The sequence below is a fragment of the Schistocerca gregaria genome, chromosome 4 (assembly GCF_023897955.1).
Source record: "Schistocerca gregaria isolate iqSchGreg1 chromosome 4, iqSchGreg1.2, whole genome shotgun sequence".
Classification (NCBI taxonomy): domain Eukaryota; kingdom Metazoa; phylum Arthropoda; class Insecta; order Orthoptera; family Acrididae; genus Schistocerca; species Schistocerca gregaria.
In genome coordinates this window covers 452,726,397-452,749,438 of record NC_064923.1, presented here as the reverse complement: position 1 = coordinate 452,749,438, position 23,042 = coordinate 452,726,397, and positions in this window count along the sequence as shown.

The following is a 23,042-nucleotide window of genomic DNA, read 5'->3' as shown; positions in this document are numbered from 1 at the left end:
CCACAGTTCCTGTTCGTCAGTACAGGAAGTCTGCCTGGGTTTGGTTTAGCTGGGGTTGTTTTCTTCGTCCTTCCACTTCACAGTGACATCGAACACAGACGACTTGGGCAGTTTTAGAAGGGTTAAAACGCTCCTGATGGATCTGTTACTCAGGTGACACGTGGTGAGTAGTCCACGTTCGGAGTAACTGAGCTCTCCTGAGCGATCCATTCTGCTATTCCTGCTTCTCTACTGACAACACAATACCGCACGCCTTGTTTCATACTGTTGGGTCCACCTCTCGTGACAGCTAGTCGTCAATTCCGCATTACATAAGGTCTCCGAATACTTTTGATCAAACAGTATATGAATTTTATTGTAGAAACAGGTAATATTTTATTTGACGTATTAAGATAATATGTCAAAATATTACTTACTGAGCTTCTGCTAGATGTGTTCAGCACCACGTCAAGTTGTAATTGAATACTTCCGCTTCAACAGTTTACTTTCACCCTATAAATATTCCAGCATGATATAATAAGAGATAGCCGATATGAAAACCGTCTTCAGGCATGGTTTTTTTAATTTTCTGAAGGCTGCTTGTATTCACATGTAATTTCTCGATTTATCAGAATAACTGTAATTTGCAAAGAATGAAAACAAACAAGAATCAGTTTTAAGAAAATTATGTTATTCTATATACGTACCTGTTGTTTGCAGTCCACTGTTCTGACTTCTAACTAACATTCGGGTGGGATGTCTCTCATTCAGGTAGCTTGGAAGCAGGTGATGTCGTCAACGTAACTTCCAAGAGAAAGTAATGTGTTCTTTCTACTTCAGCTTAGAATTCAGATGAGAAAAATTATGCATTTCATTTTTTCAGATCCTCTCGATAACTCTGTAGGTAGCGGGCGAGCACCTGTCAAAATGGAGAGAGAGAGAGAGAGAGAGAGAGAGAGAGAGAGAGAGAGAGAGAGAGAGAGAGAGAGAGTTGTTTGCATAACACACGAGACATAATATTTATGACACGAACACGTTAATGACGTTTAAAGAAAGCAGGAACCGGTTACTAGATTTGTAACATTCTCTGCTCCAGAATTTCAGTACGCAGTATGGTACCTGTGGGCCCTGTAAGCACGAATTATAGAATGTAGAAAGTATCGTTTCCGGGCGAAGATTATGTCGGTGTGTAGGTTGTAAGTAGAATAATGAATGTTTCTTCTTCTTCCGTCACAACTTTCGTAGATGTTAAGCTGCTGTCGTGTCTTTTATAATTATCATGCACTGGGGAACAGTTGTTATACCCACTAACATTCAGTGCCATGTGAAGTGCGAACGACTTTCGATATGCATGTACCTAGTCGAAAGAGACCACTCAACAAGGCAACTTTCTAAGCGAGGTGCAGAGTTTACATTTCAGTCGGTCCATCTTGATTAGCTTTTTCTTGAATGAGACTTTCACTCTGCAGCGGAGTGTGCGCTGATATGAAACTTCCTAGCAGATTAAAACTGTGTGCCCGACCGAGACTCGAACTCGGGACCTTTGCCTTTCGCGGGCAAGTGCTTTACCATCTGAGCTACCGAAGCACGACTCACGCCCGGTACTCACAGCTTTACTTCTGCCAGTATCCGTCTCCTACCTTCCAAACTTTACAGAAGCTCTCCTGCGAAACTTGCAGAACTAGCACTCCTGAAAGAAAGGATATTGCGGAGACATGGCTTAGCCACAGCCTGGGGAATGTTTCCAGAATGAGATTTTCACTCTGCAGCGGAGTGTGCGCTGATATGAAACTTCCTTCCGCTGCAGAGTGAATATCTCATTCTGGAAACATCCCCCAGGCTGTGGCTAAGCCATGTCTCCGCAATATCCTTTCTTTCAGGTCATTCGGTTACTCTATAATCAACTTGGAGAAAACCGAATCATTGGCCGATCGTTCAAAACTGCGTGGCAACGATATTGATAATAACAATAGATTTTTCACAGATGATGCAGTTATTTATAATGAAATACTGTCTGAAGGAAGCTGCATAAATATTCAGTCGGTTCTTGATAACATCTGGCTCAAAATGGCTCTGAGCACTATGAGACTTAACTTCTGAGGTCATCAGTCCCCTAGAACGTAGAACTACCTAAACCTAACTAACCTAAGAACATCACACACATCCATGCCCGAGGTAGGATTCGAACGTGCGACCGTAGCGGTTGCGAGGTTCCATACTGTAGCGCCTAGAACCGCTTGGTCACCCCGGCCGGCGATAAATTGGTGTTATCAGTAGATGTAGCAATATATTACTTGTTTTTCATGTGATTATATGTGCTACAGCTTAAAATTACATGCCTGTGTTTCTGTATAACGAAACATCGCTTTCGTGTCCAAGACATACGCACCAACTAACAGCAATAGCACATTGACAAAAGCAAAGAGAACGTTTTATGACAGAACCGTAAGAACGTTTTAGGCCGTCACTTGCGCCGACTCACTCAACAAGAAACGCCTTCTTTCGTTGGACGCATGCGGCGCATTGACGTCACAGCCGCCAGCAGACGTCAACACTGTGAAGTAACGGCCGCGTCTGTTTGCACTGGCCGTAAGGGCTCCCCGGGAGATCAGCTGTGCTTTCTCAAGTCCATGGACCCTGCAGCAAATATTCGCATACATTCGCGTTGTGAAACGCACATGTGGCAGTGCGTTATTAATAGAAAAGTTAGAAGTAGCACAGTTTTCCTCCTTGCCATTTTGCTGACTTACTTCTAGGATTCGTCGGCAATTTTGGGTGCTATTTTCGTGGCAGACAATTGTTTCTAGATAAACTACTCGCCTCCTGTTTCGTAAAACTCCGGGAAGTGTAGATGGGAGCCGTACAGGAAAAAATAAAGCAGTGGACTGCTGGATGATCGTCTCAGGCTTACAATAGTCATCACCACATGTTAATTGTGACATGGTCTTTAGAAGTAAGCCGTTTTTTATAGGTACCTTATCGACACAGGTCTATGATAAAGTCAGGCAACAGCAGTTTTAGACAACTCAGTTTATCTTTGCCTGCCTCTATAGCTGTATGGTCATTATGATGGTGGTCGGTCTTTACTGCTTAGACCGCCTGGGGCAAGAACGGCCGTGCTTTACAGTTTATCTGTGAATCGAAAAATCCCAAGGTTTGTCTTATAGTGAATTCAGTTAACTGCACTTTCCGCAAAATGTTTTATGTGGTGGTTGATTTATAATGCTTTCCGACATTGGGGATAATGCATATAAATGTGGAAAATTGCAGTCAAGCAGAATAATTAAAGAAATTAATTTGAGTAACGAATTTGAAACTAATAAAACAAAAGGATTAGGAATGAAACTTAAGTACATCTTAATAGCTTTTGCTTCCGCAAAATTCATATGTTTTTGGACCACAGCTCAGTGAATAGTAAAACATCTAATGTTTATTTCAAAGACTCCAATGTAGGAAAATTAATTTTTTGCAATATATTTTATTAAGCTGCTTTTTGCTATTCTTCGCAATGCAGCGGTGTTTCATTCTTTTTACTCTCAGATTGAGCAATTGTCTTCCTCTCCATGAAGATGCGGACGTTATCAGAGATTAATACCGGATAATAATTCGCATCAGATTAACGCTTCTTGTAATAAGCTCAGCCGCCCTTTTTGTGACAGCATAATATGATTAATTATTACTGCGGCTTCTAACGTATTTAGGCCATAAAACTCGCTTAGATGAGTGCACGTTGGCAATCGAAAATGTATAGTGGAGATTTCCATGTTCGCAGGATAAGCTGGAGCAAAGTCAGTGACGAGGCTCTGGAAAAGCAAATTGTTTTCGTAACTTGTAATTACAACAGTCATGGTCATAATAATAACATCAAAGAGACTTTAAATCCAACATAATATTCTGTTCTTGAATCACAAAAGATATATTCAACGAGATACGAAAATATTGAAGGGTCACTTTCTCGCGAGATGTTTATAAGTGACCTTGGCACAAATGAATCATTAGAACGCAGACGTCGATTGGGTTACCGTTACCTTCTGGCGCACAGCTGGTGTGTTGAGTCAAGAAATTTACAGCTTGCACTCTGACTGTGTGAAGTTGTACGTAGAAGCAGCACGCATTTAGCATTAATGACTGTTACAGATCATTACTTCAAAAACAACCGAAATCTTGATTGACCTTCCAGTAGATGTTTAAGCCTGTAATATGAGGTTTGACAGTTAAAGGTTCTACAATAGGAGTGTATCGAAATATTTTCTCTCCTCTCATGTTCTGCACAGGTCTACCCTGAACACGTATTTCCTTTTCATTGACAGCACAAAACGAAATATAGTTTAGCATGAATACTCTCTGTGCCCTGCGTTTGCGTTAGTCCTCTTTTCTGCTAGATTTAGTTTTATGCGTGGGAGACTAGCCCAGAAGTTGCTTGAACGGGTTTTGGGTCTCCCTCAACACTACATTTGCTCTGGCTGCTGTATCAGAGCAACACCACCCACTGACACGTCCCATTCCTGCTAAAAGTGCTTTAACAGTTGCAAGGTGGTCATAACATTATGAATATATAAAAAATAAGTAAAATTTGATGGTGTCCTCACTCTGCACGGCATGCATAAAAACAGACGTTCCTCCATTTGACATTAAGTACTAGTCTTCCTCCCTTTCTTCCTTTTGCGATTGTTAATGGTGGATTTTGAACATCGAACAGCCACTTCTCCTCGTAGCAGCTATTCTCTAGCCGTCACGATGCCTATATGACATACTTCAACATCTGCCACGTGGGAAAATCCCAGATGATATCAGTTACAAACACAGTCTGTCGTTCGTCAAGAGAAGTGGATGACAACAGCAGTCACCTGTTAAAGAATGGGATAACATGAAGCAGATTAGCGATGAAGTTCTCGACAAATATAGACGTGCTAGTGATGGCACAGAGCAAACTTAAGCAGTTGCCATCAGAATGACAGATTCTCGGGCAGGTAAGGCAGTCAGATTGGTACTGTGTGGATTGCAGAAATACAAGGAGGCAGAAAAAGCTTTCGTTGGATAGTATCGCCGGTATATAACAGATATTGTAACGCTTCCGAAGCAGGAAGAGGAAATAAAGAGAAGATGGTTGGTTTTTTTCTATTGAGGTCGTACTTGATGTGAGTTGTTGCCTAAGCATTTTTCATTAGAAAGGCAGCAAACTTTGCTAACGAGCTCAGAGTCTATTACCGCAGAGAAAACAGAATGGGCTGACACATAACTTCCTGATGTTTGTGACAACTCTGAAGGGAACTTCATGATGGTCTGACATGATGGTGTGCGTTCTCATTGGGTTACTTACGAGTAATAATTTGTAGATAGCGGCCACAACTGGAGTGGTTGACCGCGGGCAGATATTAAAGTTTTATGTCTCACGACAGTGGTAGAACATTTGAATGTCGTCACTGTGACATACGCTACTTCTGAAACTTCTAGTACTGACAAACCTCCATGAAGCATTGTCAATGAGTGCACGATACAACATCCCAACGACCCCCTTAATGTCAATTAAGACAGAATATCATAATATGAAATAGGGAAGAGTTGTCTTGGCAAATACGACATCTTTGCCGATAAGCTAACACCAAGAAGTTTTGATAACAACAACATTATATATCACTGAGAGTTTTTGTTATGAAAAGAGGAAGAAACCTCAGATTTAATTAATGGACAAATATCCAAGTGATAATTACAATTAATATCTTGAAAGCTAAGTCCAAGGTGATGTTAGTCAGAGATAACTTTTAAGTGGAAGAGAGTTGTAAGCGCAACGAAGAAATTCAATGCGTCTACAATACTCTTTCACAAAAGAAGTCGCTTGCTGGCTCTCGTCCTGTAAAGACGTGCGAGAACAATTTTTGTCTTAGTTATTTAGAGTACGGAACGCGACGAGATTGTTTTGCGTTCAGAAGTGATTCACGAACTTCGGGAACTGATTTTCTAAGAAGAGACAGGAACTGATAGACGCGTTTCACCGTGCATAACGGGTCAATTGAACTTTATTGACGAAACTAGTGAATATTGGACTTGACTTTCAAATAGTTAGAACTAAAAGATGAGTGGACAGTATATCAAAGGACTACACCCAATTAGTCTCGAGTAGGACACAATTACATGACTTCACGAAGATAATACAATTACGCTGAAGAGTCAATTTGTCGTAATTCTCAAGAAACTTAATTTTAATAGAACTGACTTTACCAACCAACTGCGTGTGCTTGTGGTGCGAAAGTTGTAAAGTATTTAGTGGCCACGGATTAGATTAGATTAGATTAGATTAGATTAGTACTTGTTCCATAGATAATGAATACGACACTTCGTAATGATGTGGAACGTGTCAGGTTAATAAAAGGTGTCTATACAAGATATTACATTAGACAAAATATTACATGACACTCAATATTTTTAATTTTTTTTTGTGGGGGTTGGGAAATTACCCACAGACTATATCCAAAAATTCATCTAATGAGTAGAAGGGGTTGCCATTAAGAAATTCTTTTAATTTCCTTTTAAATAGTATATGGCTATCTGTCTTGATGCTATTAGGTAAGTGACTTTTATGGCAGCATAATTTACCCCCTTCTGAGCCAAAGTTAGATTTAACCTTGAGTAGTGAAGAGCATCCTTTCTTCTAGTGTTGTAGCCATGTACACTGCTATTACTTTTGAGCTCCTTCGGATTGTTAATAACAAATTTCGTAAGTGAATATATATATTGTGAGGCTACAGTGAAGATTTCTAGCTCTTTAAATAAGTGTCTGCAGGATGATCTTGGATGAGCTCCAGCAATTATTCTGATTACACGCTTTTGTGCAATCAGCACTCTTTTACCCAATGTTGAGTTACCCCATAATATGATGCCATACGAAAGCAGAGAATGATAATAGGCGCGGTAAGTTAATTTACTGAGATGTATATCGCCAAAATTTACAATGACCCTAAGTAGCTGAACTCAAACGTTTAAGCAGATCCTCAGTGTGTTTTTCCCAGTTCAACCCCTCATCAATGCTTACACCTAGAAATTTTGAATATACTACCTTACTACCGATTTCTGATCTAAGTCTATATTTATTGATGGTGTCATTCCATTTACTGTGTGGAACTGTATATACTGTGTTTTGTCAAAGTTTAATGAGAGCCCATTGCAGAGAACCACTTAATGATTTTCTGAAAAACATCGTTTACAATTTCACCAGTTAATTCTTGTCTGTCGGATGTGATAGCTATACTTGTATCATCGCTAAAAGTACCAGCTTTGCATCTTCGTAAATATAGAATGGCATGTCATTATTATATGTTAAGAACAGCAGGGGACCCAAGACCGAACCTTGCGGCACCCCATTCTTGGTTGTTTCCCAGTTTGAGAAATCACCAACTATTCGTTCGAAGTGAAATATCAAGCGTGGACTACATTATTAAGTGATTTAATCAATGATAGTTAACCAGCGACTGTTTAGCAGGGAGAATTTAATCTGAATATCAAAATACCTCCTTCATTAATTGAAAAGAGAACTTTAGAACATTTTTTTAACATTATGGCGTAGGTTCACTCAGACGTGATCAAAGAGTATCTGTGGATCTCGCTTCATACAGGTTCAGCTACTCCATAGCAACGAGCCAACAACGTACGAGAAGACTGATAATTACAGTGTTTCCTCGCAGTTGGTGGTGTGTACGATGCGGATGAGAAAAGATCTAACAACTACTGCTGAATATCCGGGCAATGAATCATTCAGTTTTAAATCAGAAGAAGCATCCATCGTACGAGTTCGTATTTCCGTTTCCCGTTCACCAACGGGGACCTACGTCTACATCTACATCTACATCTACATCTACATCCATACTCCGCAAGCCACCTGACGGTGTGCGGCGCATCGCGTCTCAACTCCACTGCGAGAGCTGTGGCAGTAGCAGCTCTACGGCGTCGACAATATCAGCACGCGGTTGGAGTGCGGGGACGCCACACAGTGACCTAAGCTCGAAATGACCCTTTGAAATCCCAGGCCGAACAATATGCACTATCTGATCAACAGCATTCGGGCACCGCTACGTATCTACATCTACATCTACATCTACATCCATATTCCGCAAGTCACCTGACGGTGTGTGGCGGAGGGTACCCTGAGTATCTCTATCGGTTCTCCCTTCTATTCCAGTCTCGTATTGTTCGTGGAAAGAAGGATTGTCGGTATGCTTCTGTGTGGGCTCTAATCTCTCTGATTTTATCCTCATAGTCTCTTCGCCAGATATACGTAGGAGAGAGCAATATACTGCTCGACTCTTCGGTGAAGGTATGTTCTCGAAACTTTAACAAAAGTCCGTACCGAGCTAGTGAGCGTCTCTCCTGCAGAGTCTTCCAATGGAGTTTATCTATCATTTCCGTAACGCTTTCGCGATTACTAAATGATCCTGTAACGAAGCGCGCTGCTCTCCGTTGGATCTTCTCTATCTCTTCTGTCAACCCTATCTGGTACGGATCCCACACTGCTGAGCAGTATTCAAGAAGTGGGCGAACAAGCGTACTGTAATCTACTTCCTTTGTTTTCGGATTGCATTTCCTTAGGATTCTTCCAATGGATCTCAGTCTGGCATCTGCTTTACCGACGATCAACTTTATATGATCATTCCATTTTAAATCACTCCTAATGCGTACTCCCAGATAATTTATGGAATTAACTGCTTCCAGTTGCTGACCTGCTATTTTGCAGCTAAATGATAAGGGATCTATCTTTCTATGTATTCGCTGCACATTACACTTGTCTACATTGAGATTCAATTGCCATTCCCCACACCATGCGTCAATTCGCTGCAGATCCTGTTGCATTTCAGTACAATTTTCCATTGTTACAACCCCTCGATACACCACAGCATCATCTGCAAAAAGCCTCAGTGAACCTCCGATGTCATCCCACCAGGTCATTTATGTATATTGTGAATAGCAACGGTCCTATGACACTCCCCTGCGGCACACCTAAAATCACTCTTACTTCGGAAGACTTCTCTCCATTGAGAATGACATGCTGCGTTCTGTTATCTAAGAACTCCATATGCTCTTACTTTGTTCATTAAACGACTGTGGGGAACTGAATCGAACGCCTTGCGGAAGTCAAGAAACACGGCATCTACCTGGGAACCCGTGTCTATGGCCCTCTGAGTCTCGTGGAGGAATAGCGCGAGCTGGGTTTCACACGACCGTCTGTATCGAAACCCATGCTGATTCCTACAGAGTAGATTTGTAGTCTCCAGAAAAGTCATTATACTCGAACATAATACGTGTTTCAAAATTCTACAACTGATCGACGTTAGAGATATAGGTCAATGGTTCTGCACATCTGTCCGACGTCCCTTCTTGAAAACGGGGATGACCTGTGTCCTTTTCCAATCCTTTGGAACGCTTCGCTCTTCTAGAGACCGTAATGCGGAATTGATCACTAGACGTTAAGAGAGGCCGACAGGCCAGTGTAACAGGAGGCGGGGAGTACTGTAGTAACACCGGAATGGGGCGGTCAGGAGAGCTCAGCTACTCTGAACGTGGACTAGGCGTTGGATGTCACCTGCGTAACAGATCCATCACGTACACCCCAACACTTCTGTAGCTGCTCAAGTCGGCTGTTGGTGATGTGAGTGTGAAGTGAAAACACGAAGGTACAGCAACAGCTAAACCGTGACCAAATAGACCTCATGTACTGGCGGGCTGGGACTGGCGAACACTGCAGAGCGTGGTTGCGGAAAATCGCAAGAAATAAGCGGAAGGAATCAATCATGATTTCCAAAGTTCTTCCTGCAACACAGCTAGCACAAAGACTGTGTGCAAGGGGCTCAAAAGAATGGGGTACAGTGGGCGAGCAGCACGTCGTACGCTACACATATCTGTGGTTAAGCGACACTTCATGTGGTGTAAAGGAGCACCGACACTGAGCAGTGCGTGACTGAAAAGTGTTAATCGAAGCGATGAATTACGGCATGTACTGGGCAATCCGATGGAAGGGTTTGGATTTGACGAATGGCGGGAGAACGTTGTCTGCCAACATATGCAGTGTCAACCGTCAAGTATCAGGTGATCAAAAAAGTCAGTGCAAATTTGAAAACTGAATAAATCACCGAATGATGTGGATACAGAGGTACAAATTGACACACATGCTTGGAATGACATGGGGTTTTATTAGAACCAAAAAAATACAAACGTTCAAAAAATGCCCAACAGATAGCGCTTCGTCCGATCAGAATAGCAATAATTAGCATAACAAAGTAAGGCAAAGCAAAGATGATATTCTTTACAGGAAATGCTCAATATGTCCACCATCATTCCTCAACAATAGCTGTAGTAGAGGTATAATGTTGTGAACAGCACTGTAAAGCATGTCCGGAGTTATGGCGAGGCACTGGCGTCGGATGTTTTCTTTCAGCATCCCTAGAGATGTCGGACGATAACGATACACTGGCGACTTCCGGTAACCCCAAAGCCAATAATCGCACGGACTGAGGTCTGGGAACCTGGAAGGCCAAGCATGACTAAAGTGGCGGCTGAGCACACGATCATTACCAAACGACGCGCGCAAGAGATCATTCACGCGTCTAGCAATACTTTGTCTTTTTTTGGTTCTAATAACACCCCATGTCATTCCAAGCATGTGTGTCAATTTTTACCTCTCTATCTACATTATTCCATGGTTTATTAATTTTCAAATTTATACTCACTTTTTGATCAGCCGGTACATTAGAGGAAAAGTTCGAAGACAGTGATTGTGTCAGCATCACAATGCACGCTGTTGCACATCAGCATCTGTGATACAACGGTTTGTGGACAATAATATTCCTGAAATTGACTGACCTGTCCTGAATCCCAAACAGATCTGAATGGAAACCCTTCGGGATGAATCAGAACGCCGTCTTCGCTCCAGAACAGATTCCAACATCAACCTGCCCTGGTTTCAGCTCTTGAGGGAGAATGGACCGCCATTCTTCCACAGACAGTCAGACATCTCATTGAAAATATTCCGAGAAGAGTTCAAGCAGTCATAACGGTAGCCGGCCGCATTGCCCGAGCGGTTCTAGGCACTTCAGTCCGGAAGAGCGCGCCTACTACGGTCGCAGGTTCGAATCCTGCCTCGGGCATGGATGTGTGTGATGTCCTTAGGTTAGTTAGGTTTAAGTAGTTCTAAGTTCTACGGGCCTCATGACCTCAGATGTGAAGTCCCATAGTGCTCAGAGCCATTTGAACCATTTCATAACGGTAAAGGGCTGACACACTACACATTAAAGCTCACTAATAGGTGTCTAGATACTTTTGATTAGGTAGTGTGTGTATACAGTGCACACAACTGGACTCCACTGTGAATGGCTGTGCAAAACGGCGCAGCTGTACATATTGATCCATATTAGGGAAGCAGCGGATCAAATCCAACCAGATGAAGATTTTGTGTGTGAGTTCCCTAAATCAGTGCACTTCGATGCCTGGATGGAGCCTTTGTATGCGCACTGGCACTGCCGATTTCCTTCTCCATTTCTGTCCAATGCGAGCCTGCGCTCCGTCCCTGATGGCTCGTCGATGACAATACGTTAAACCTTAATCTTTATCCCTTCCCCCCCCTCCCTCCCCCACAGTTACACGCGTCACGGTACATCGCGCTTTCCCGTGGTGAAACGAATTTTGAGACAGAGGTTTCCACCCAGAAAAAACAAACGATGCAAGTTATATCGGTGGCGTAAAAATTCACGAGTATATGAACAGTTTGTGTTGTGGGATCGAGTATACACGAAAAATCGTTGTAAAGCGACCTGGAGTGCTTGGCGGTCTAAGCCAGCAGAAATTCAGTGTATTACCGCGTGCCGCAACGATTGGCAGACACTGGGCGTGACGTCAATGGCCGAAACGAGTCTCGCGGCGTTTGTTTCTCCAGTCAGTGGCTTCGCGAATGTCGGCGCTGGCAGCCGTGCCTGTCCCCATTGTAACGCTGCTGAGTTATGACCGCCCACCTCAATAATGGAAACGACCCACTCCTCCTGCGACCGAGCCGTGACTAGCTCTGCGCTTGCATGGGCCACTTCGTGCATTTTAAACGGTGCTCAACCTGCTGCCACAGTGCTCCCGGCGGGACTGTTACGTAGCAAGTTCATCCTGTAAATGATATCACGACACCTTCAGAGCAGTTTTTCTATTCCACCTACCTTCTCTGATAAGGGCACATGGCCTCCTTTGGTTTTTTCTTTACCTGTAGCATTTCTATGACAACCAATTTTACTCGAGATTGATGAGTCTCACAGACACATGACTAAACAACGAAGAAAACGAGCAACTAGGAAAAGGATTAAATGTAATATGGATACGAAAGAATGTTACAAGACATAGAAAACCGTATAAAATACTTTTCTCTTCTAAAACAAGAAGAAGAAAGTGAAAATAGCAATGTGAACATTGTGCTAACAAGAGAACTCATATACAAAGAAATACATAAAATTATAACAGGCATGAAAGAGCAAAATGACAATAAGAACGTAGAATCCATAACACTCAAAAACTCAGAAAGAAACTAGAAAATGAAAGCATCATTTCTAAAGCAGACAAAGAAAGTATCGTAGTTCTATTAACAGACGACAATATACTGACAAAACACAAGCTCTCATTTGGTAAAATTATAATAAACAATGGGAGTCAGATCCAAAAAAATGATTTGAGATTAAGGTAAAAATTAAAAAAAAGACTACAAACTGTTCGACAAAGAAAAAGGAAGAATAATAGTTACCCCACTGAATCCATCCTCCAATGCCAAACAAAAATCCATAAACCAAACAATCCAGTAAGACCATTGTAAACGCCATGTATCACCCAGTTCCGAATATGCAGGACAGCTGTTTAAATTATCTGAAAACAGTAAAATAAAACATGACAGTACTATAAGGATCATCTCTTAGTTATTACAACTCATAAAAGATATAAAAATCCCACCACAAGTACCTTTCAAACACACCGGTAATAGACAATAAGTATCATAGAACAAAACCTGAAAGATAACAACCAGCTTCCAGATGAACACCTCAAAGAAACAAACAAATTTCTGGAAGTGATAACAGAGCAAGACTACTTTCAGTTTAATAACAAATATTATTTACAAGAAGAAGGGCTGCCAAAAGGCTCCCCTGTGTCAGGAGACCTAGCAAACATTTTTCATAAACCACGATGAAAATCTGATTTTTAAACACTTTATTACAAATAGACAAAACATTCTATGCAGGCTTAGATACGTGTATTATATCCTTTGTTTAAGCAATGAACTACCAATAAAAATTAATCAGTTACTTTCAGACATAAACACAATAGACAAAAAGATAAATTTCAAAATGAAAAAAAAAAATATCAATTGAACAAATTTCTTAGATATAAAAATTGAAGAAGCGTAACAACCAATATAATTTTGAAATGTGCTGTAAACATGCAATAACTGACACAGTCATACATCAGACTTGAAATGATCCATACTCACTGAAACACGTAGCATTCAGATACATGCTACATAGAATCGGTACAGAACCACTGAACTCGGAAAAAGACCACAAAGAATTAGACGTCATCGGAAAGAGCCATGAATGGTAGCTACAGTAGTAATATAGTCACAAAATTAAATGAGAAATACTATCAATAAACACAGTAAACATCTAGCCACAAACAATAACACAACAAAACCCCACACAAACAAGCACATACAATGACAGAGCATCGATTGCACAATGCATACATGGTGACAAGAAAGGAGAGGTGATACACAGTGACATACAAACACAGAATCACACATAAAGCAACAAACATTTTCAAAGTACAGTAGATAATGATATTCTAAATACAACAAAAGACACAGTCATCTCTCAGAAAGAAGGAATATAACAACAGCTAGGCAGCTCATGTGATGGAAAATATGCATGACAAAGTATCAGAACAGTCGACAAACATCAGTCTCTCTCTCTCTCTCTCTCTCTCTCTCTCCCTCCCTCCCTCCCTCCCTCCCTCCCTCTCTCTCTCTCCCTCTCTCTCTCTGGCTCCTTACACACACAAAAATTGCATCAACAGATATACAACCAGTCAAAAACAATTGAAAGCAAAAATGGTAAAGACGGCAACATAAAAACAAACGATACCGTAGGCACCGATAATGGCAGCTGAAATATTGGGTAACGAAAGCACAGTAGCTACACGAAAAAGGGAGACTCTCAAATGCAATCCGAAAACAAAGGAAGTAGGTTACATTACACTTGTTCGCCCACTGCTTGAATGCTGTTTACCGGTGTGGGATCCGTGCCAGACAGGGTTGATAGAAGAGATAGAGAAGATCCAACGAAGAGCAGCGCTCCTCGTTACAGGATCATTTAGTAATTGCGAAAGCGTTACGGAGATGATAGATAAACTCCAGTGGAAGACTCTGCGGGAGAGACGCTAAGGAGGTCAGTGTGGGCTTTTGTTGAAGTTTCGAGGACATACCTTCACCGAGGAGTCAAGCAGTATATTGCTCCCTCCTTCGTATATCTCGCGAAGAGACCATGAGGATAAAATCAAAGTGATTAGCGCCCACACAGAGACATACCGACAATCTTTCTTTCCACGAACAATGCGAGACTGGAATAGAAGGGAGAAGAGATAGAGGTACTCAAGGTACCCTCCGCCACACACCGTCAGGTGGCTTGCGGAGTGTGGATGTATATGTAGAAGTAAATCGTCGTTGAATGAACAGTGTGACTGTAGGGAAACATACTTCTTTGCACTGTGTGACGATGTACTTTAAGACTGCTGCAGCCTTCTCTTTACATTTTTATAATAATGAAATCAGGAGCTCCATTACTACTGGAACTAACAGCAGCAGTTAAGACTATTATTGTTGTACGTATTAGAGTATCAAGGCTATACCTGTAGATGGCCACTTAATTTCTCTCATTTTTTTAGCTAAATTTCTAAGGATTTTCATAACTCTAATATAAATACTACTTGGTTGACAAACAGTCATTCATTCTTTTACTGATGTAACTAACGCGTATTTTACATATACCACATCTGCTTCCTTTATTAGATGATTTTCTGTCGCCAGTAAACGTGGTGACGATTTTTCGTTTTGTTTTTTATTTAAGCGGATGGAAAACCTTAATTTCGTGTTATCTCACACAGAATCTCTTTATAAGGATACAGTACTATTATGTTATAGGAAATATTTCGTGTAGTGCTAAATAGTACCTCGAGATTCTGAAGCCAGCACTTATCAGTTTTATAGTCAGATTCTTTGACGTTAGTGTATAGTACTTGGGAGTGATTACGTCAGTTGTTTCTTCTGACCACTGTAGGCATTAATGTGGCAGTCAGTTTCTTCGGTACTATCGTCTATCAAAGCTGAAACTTGACGATTGACTTCCAAGCCGTCGAATAACTGCCGCCGCCCCTCAGCGTTCCGTCCTTTTCCACGTTGCCTGTGGTGCTACTCTTCGCTGGAGCGTAACTAACGATACCGGCAAGCCGTTTCCATGGTAATCAATAAGCCATCTCTGCTACGACTGCTTTCAACGATTTTATACAAATGCCCATACAGGGTGCTCTGTACACAAAACTGATAAGCCATCTTCCGCCGTACGCAACCACCAGGTGCCATCATGGGTATTTTTTTGTTATTTTTGTAGCTTCTGTTCCGGATGTTTTTTATCCATATTACTAAATTTTATAGAACTGGCTCTGAAAAATGTATTACTGCTGTATTGGAGTGCTTACGGCTTGGAGATGGTCTAAACTATAGACCAAAAAAGGTTGTCAACCAAAATAAATGTCTGTTGCTATCGAGACTGTTCTACTGAATTGCAATATAATCAGTCACAAATGCAATGAATATGTATCATAACGGATATTTTCACCCAAATTGAGATATGCTATTATCAGACCCCTTTAAAAGAAAGGTAACAGATATTAATAATTACTCACCAGGCTCACCACCCGCTCTCTTAGAGGTGCTGGAGAAGATTGTGCGCGCAAGAACGATAATAACCATCACTCAACATAAAATACTTAGCCATCCGCAATGTATTGCCAGAGATCTTGTATTGCCAGAGATGGCTCAAATGGTTCACGTGGCTCTGAGCACTATGGGACTTAACATCTGAGGTCATCAGTCCCCTAGACTTAGAACTACTTAAACCTAACTAACCTAAGGACATCACACACATCCATGCCCGAGGCAGGACTCGAAACTGCAACCGTAGCGGTCGCGCGGTTCCAGCCTGAAGCGTCTAGAAGCGCTCAGCCACACCGGCCGGCAAGTACCAGAGATCTTGTAGGAAACCGCTATTTATCCCATCTAACTTTTTTTTTAATCTTATGGGACTTAACTACTAAGGTCATCAGTCCCTACGCTTACACACTACTTAACCTAAATTATCCTGAGGACAAACACACACACCCATGCCCGAGGGAGGACTCGAACCTCCGCTGGGACCAGCCGCACAGTCCATGACTGCAGCGCCTGAGACCGCTCGGCTAATAATCCCGCGCGACTATCCCATCTAACTAAAAGGATGCAAACTGTCTTATTAGAGAATCGCAGGAAGTGTACACGACGAAACAGCGTGTTCGGAAGAGCGAAAAATTATTACAGATATGCCACAGAGATCGATATCGTGTCAAATCTTCTTCTTTTTAAGTATAAATAATCGTCCACCGTATGTACGATAAACAGAAATACTTCACTTTGCTGACGATGACCTACTATAATCAAACCTAAAGAAGAAATTTCGACATTTGAAAAAGGAAATAAAATGTTCTTGAAACTTGAAAACTGATTCTCTGCGAATGGACTGTCGCTGAACTTAGATAATACATAATTCACTCAATTCAGTACTGGACAAGACCTGAGCACAACCAACAGAAATGATCTATAAGGGTAAATCATCAAATGAAAGAAAGTATTGTAAATCCTGTCTGTATTCATATATGCGAAACTGAACTGCAAGTCACATGGTTCAAATGGCTCTGAGCACTATGGGACCTAAAATCTGAGGTCATCAGTCCCTTAGACTTAGAACTACTTAAACCTAACTAACCTAAGGATATCACACAAATCCATGCCCGAGGCAGGACTCGAACCTGCGACTGTAGCAGCAGCGCGGTTCCGGAATGGAGCGCCTAGAACCGCTCGGCCACTCAGGCCGGCCGAGTCACATGTTACCGATCTTCTTACACTTCTCAACTCTGTAACTTTTGATATCAGATTCTGGAGATTAAAATGTCAAAAAGCAAACTTACTGTTCCTGTTTTTATTCACTAATAGCATCATATGATTTCCACTGTGAACACTCAGCGACAGTGCAGCAGAGGACGGAGTGTGGTATTCAGCCATAAAAAAATCTTTCCGCACCTAGTCAGTGATGCAAAGAAATTACTAAATAACAAAATTAACTTCAAACACAAATGAAATTATCTCTGTTTCGCAACTCATTCTGCTTCACAGAAGAATTTTTGAGTATGTAATCAGTGTATGTAAGAAATAGCTTAAGACAATTATGTAAAAAGTCAGCAAGTTGTCATACTTATTGCTCCAGCAGTCTACTATAAGAGTTAGGCTGATTCGTTGCTTAGCAAGAGCTTACAATTATGATCCATGGTACATGTAACTAACTAAACAGCGGACATTAAACTTGGAGAAGATGAATTAGCAGAAATGGAGGAATTCTGCAACCTTGGAAGCACATTAACGGATGGCAAACGAAACGATTAGCCTTTAAGAAGCAGAAGGCAAAGAGACCGCTGGCCCATAAGATAAGTCTACTAGCATCAAACACAAGTATTAATTTAAGAAAAAAAAATTTTGTGATTGTATGTCTGACACACGGCACTCTATGGCAGTGATTCTTGGCTTTTGAGTAAACCGGAACAGAAGGGGAAGAACAGAATCGATGCGTTCGAGATGTGTTGTTACACAAGAATGCTGAAAATTAACTGGGCTAATTAGATAAGAAATGAGGGAGTTCTACGCACAATCGTGGAGGGGAGGAATATCTGGAAAATACTAACTAGAAGAAGGGACAGGATGACAGAACCAGGAAATAACTTCCACGGCAATGGAGGAATTAAGAGGGCAAGAGCTATGTAGGAAATAAAGTTTGGGACATATCGACAAAATAATGGAGGACGTTGAGGACAAGTGCAACTCTAAGATTAAGTGGTTGGTGGAGGAGAGGTACTCGTGAAGCAGGAGACTGACGACTCAACGCGCTATATATATACTCAGAGACCAAAGAAACTGGTACACCTGCGTAATATCGTGTAGTGCTGCAACACGACGGCTAATGTCCGAAGTAGCACTGGAGGGAATTGACACCGTGAATCCTGCAGGGCTGTCCATAAATCCGCAAAAGTACGAGGGGGTAGAGATCTCTTCTGAACAGCACGTTGCTAGGCATTCCAAATATGGTCAATAATGTTCATGTCTGGGGAGCTTGGTGGTCAGAGGAAATGTTTAAATCAGAAGAGTGTTCCTGGAGCCACTCTGTAGCAATTCTGGACGTGTGGCGTGTCGCGTTGACCAGGTCGAATTGACCAAGTCCGTCGGGATTCACAGTGAATATCAATGCATGCAGGTGATCAGACTGCATCCTTACGTACGTGTCACCTGTCAGAGTCGTATCAGCAGTCCCATATCACTACAACTTTACACGACTCATAACATTACAGTGACGCCTCCAGCTTGACAGTCCCCTGCTGAACATTCAGGGTCCATAGATTCATGAGGTTTTCTCCATACCCGTACACGTCCATCCGCTCAATACAATTTGAAACGAGACTCGTCAGACCAGCAACATGTTTCCAGTCATCAATAGTGCAATGTCGGTGGTGACGGGCCCAGGCGAGGAGTAAAGCTTTGTGTCGCGCAGTCATCAAGGGTAGACGAGTAGTCCTTCGCCTCCATAGGCCCATATCGATGATGTTTCGTTGAATGGTTCGCAGCGCTAAAATAGGTAGCAATTTGTTGAAGGGTTGCACTTCCGTCACATTGAACGATTCTCTTCACTCGTCGTTGGTCCCGTTCTTGCAGGATCTTTCTCCGGCCATAGCGATGTCGGAGATTTGATGTTTTACCGGATTCCTTATACTCACAGTACACTCGGTGAAATAGTCGTGCGGGAAAATCCACACTTCATTGCTGTCTCGGAGATGCTTTGTCCCATAGCTCGTGCGCCGACTGTAACACCACGGTCCAGCTCACTTAAATTTTGAAAACCTGCCACTGTAGCAGCAGTAACCGATGTAACATCTGCATGAGACCTTTGTTCTCTCATATAGGCGTTGCCCACCGCAGCGCCGTTTTCTGCCTGTTTACGTATCTCTGTATTTGAATACGCATGCCTATACCAGTTTCTTTGGCGCATGGTGAGTCTCCTAACATTACCACTGGAAACACCTCCCAAACCACAACAAACAGTGAATAACCAATTCCACAGACCGAAAGTGAGGAGAGGGGCTGCACGGAAGTATGTTTTTAACACATACGTATGTTTTTTTTAAAAAAAATGGAAACCTGTTATTATTTTTAGCACAACTGCAAATAGAAACAAATTCTTAACCAGTGTTGTTTGTTACATTGTAATATGTTAAGTACATCGGGAGTAATTTGTAACGTAGAATTGACGCTTGAAAGCTCAGACCTTGAGTTGCGTGTAATGCGCATACTTCATAGTCACAAATTTCACCCATATCATGTGTCGTTGCATCAGCAATTACATGGAGGTGACTTTAAAATTCGAGTGAATTTCTGTCAATGGGCATTAACAGATAATGAGTTGCAGTTATACCTGTTTACCGATGAAGCAGGTTTCACAAACCACGGTGCAGTGAATTTACGAAACATGCATTACTGGTCAATAGACAATCCTCTCTGGCTTCGACAGCTAGAGCGACAGCGACCGCGGAATGTAAATGTATGGTGGGGACTAATCGGCGACCATCTCATTGGTCCTCCCTTAATTGAAGGTATCCAAACAGCTGCAAAATACATACAATTTCTACAAAATGATCTGCCAACATTGCTAGGAAATCTCCTGTTCGAAACGCGTAGACGTATGTGGTATCAATAAGATGGTGCTCCTGCACATTCTGCAGTGAACACTAGGCTGACGCTTGAGAGAATGTTCGACGGGCGTTTCGTAGGACGTGGCGGAGTCATGAATTGGCCAGCCCGTTCTCTTGGTCTTTCTGCGGGGTACGTTAAAGGAGAACGTGTACCGTGATGTGCCTACAACCCCAGAGGACATGAAACGTCGTATTGAGGCAGCCTGTGGCAACATTACACCAGATGTACTGCGTCGTGTAAGACATTCATTACGCGGTAGATTGCAAATGTGTGCAGCAAACGACGGACACCACTTTCAACATTTATTGGCTTGAAATTTCAGGCCACACACTTTTACTTTCTGTAATTGGAAGCAAAAAAACAAATTTGTAAGTTTATTTACATTCTCGAGTTAAAGTACATTTTCTTCTAACAAATCAGTGCCGTACAGTATTCTTCAGAGAAAAAGGCTAGTAAAAATGTTAGCATGTGGATGTAACGTGCTGTTCATGTCTCTTCCGTACCTACGTTACATCACTGTTGTTTTTGTATCCCTAACTAATTCGGACTGAACTGCTGAGGAGTTACTCAAGAGTCAACCTTACGTTACAAATTACTCAGGATGTAATTAACATTTTACAATGTAACAAAAGGCCTTGATTAGGTATTTTTTCTATTTTCAGTTATGATAAAAATTATAACAGGTTTTCACTTACAAAAACATAAGTATTTGTTGAAAATCATAGTTCCGTGCATTCCTCAATGGCTTGTATTAAACAATTCCACCACCCCCTCTCCTCACTTTCGGTCTGCGGATTGGTTTTTAGTGTTTATACCATGCCTGTGCTACTTACGCCTGTTGCTGGAAGTGAATTAGCAAAAAAACTGAAACGCTCGCAGAACTGTTGGGAGACAACGAGTGCGGCGGCTGAGGAGAGGTGGGCGTGTGTTTTTACGTGGCGGCTCCACCCAGGCGACCTGGTTGCAGCAAATCAGCAATCTGTGCCGCCTGGCGCGTGCCGCTCTGACCCGGAATTCGCAGCCTGCTGTGTCATAACACACAAGCCCCTGTACAAAGGGCGCTCTTGTGGCAGTTAAGAACGATGCAGGGCGAAAACAGTTGAGCCAAGGAAACGGAAACATCGTCGTCATTCTACGATCGCGCCCAGCGGACTGCCCACTGATACAAGGCTGCTGTTCAACTGAAACTGCCTGCTGCTTCCTGCCTCCAGTCATCTCCCATACCCATCCGTCTCGGACATTCCCGGATGCCCTCACTCACATCTTTTTCTTGCCCTATCAGGTTGCCTAATTCCACTAAACCCAGTATTTTTAAAAGTCAAAGTAACGCGAACATGATATGCACATCTAAACTGTTTACTCCCATTAATTATCATAATTAGTGAATCTACTCATTGCTGAGAGTAGACATATCTCGACCCGCAGTGATTTTCAGGTCTTCTTAATACACTATCCAGTCACAGTAATGTGATCACCTCACGAGAGTCTGAATATGTTCCCCAAGGATTGATACATACTTGTATTGATTCATTTTGCCTTTCACAATAATGATATCAAACAGGGAAAGCTATGAAAACATTCCATAGACCATAATCTACATCTACATCTACATCTAAATTTACATCTACATTTATACTCCGCAAGCCACCCAGTGGTGTGTGGCGGGGGGCACTTTAAGTGCCACTGTCATTACCTCCCTTTCCTGTTCCAGTCGCGTATGGTTCGCGGGAAGAACGACTGCCCGAAAGCCTCCGTGCGCGCTCCATTCTCTCTAATTTTACATTCGTGATCTCCTCGGGAGGTATAAGTAGGGGGAAGCAATATATTCGATACCTCATCCAGAAACGCACCCTCTCGAAACATGCGAAACATGGACAGCAAGCTACAGCGCGATGCTGAGTGCCTCGCTTGCAGAGTCTGCCACTTGAGTTTGCTAAACATCTCCGTAACGCTATCACGCTTACCAAATAACCATGTGACGAAACGCACCGCTCCTCTTTGGATCTTCTCTATCTCCTCTGTCAACCCGACCTGGTACGGATCCTACACTGATGAGCAATACTCAAGTATAGGACGAACGAGTGTTTTGTAAACCACCTCCTGGCACCTGCCTTATCAACAATTAATTTTATGTGATCATTCCACTTCAAATCGTTCCGGTCGCATACTCCCATTAATTATCATGATTAGTCAATCTACTAATTGCAAGGTGTTTACTTTCACACGTTTCACGCCCTACACGACAACGTCCGGTGGAGAATGAACCGTGATTCATCTGAAAAGGCCACCTGTTGTCACTGGATGGACGTCCGGTTGCAGCACTGACGTGCAATTTCCAGTCTTCGTCGCTGATGAACAGCAGTCAGTGTGGGTGCATGTCCAGCCACCTGCTGCGGAGACTCCTATGTAGCAACGTTCGCTGAAGGGTCGTTAAGGAGACGCTGTTGGTAGCCTCTTGTTTCGTCTGGATGGTCAGCTCCTCAACAGTTTCACGTCTATTCCCACGTACACATCTCTGCGTTGTCATTCACCCCTGTCACATAGGGCCGATGGCGCTCGTTTCTGGTGCGCCATTTTGCCGTGCAGGTTATACTTTAATCATGGTAGCACTCGAACAGTTTACAAACTTAGCCTTTTCGGAAATTCTTCCTGTTAAATCCAGCCTAGATGGCAAATATGTGGCGTCTAGGAAACTTGCTTCCTCGAAAGCCAGACAACATTCAAACAAATCGTATTAATGAGCTTTATCACAAAACGAAAGGAATACAACACCTAACTTTGTTAATTACACAGAAGCAAAGGGCGACATGTAAAATATGCAATGTTCTTCAGTATAAACAATACTAAGTCCGTGTTACGTAGATGGTACAAGCAAGTGATTTGAGTTGACGCTTCTATTTCAAGTTTCTAGTCTTAAAGCTACTTTTCAATTGGGCCGCGAACAGTCGGGCGCCGCGCT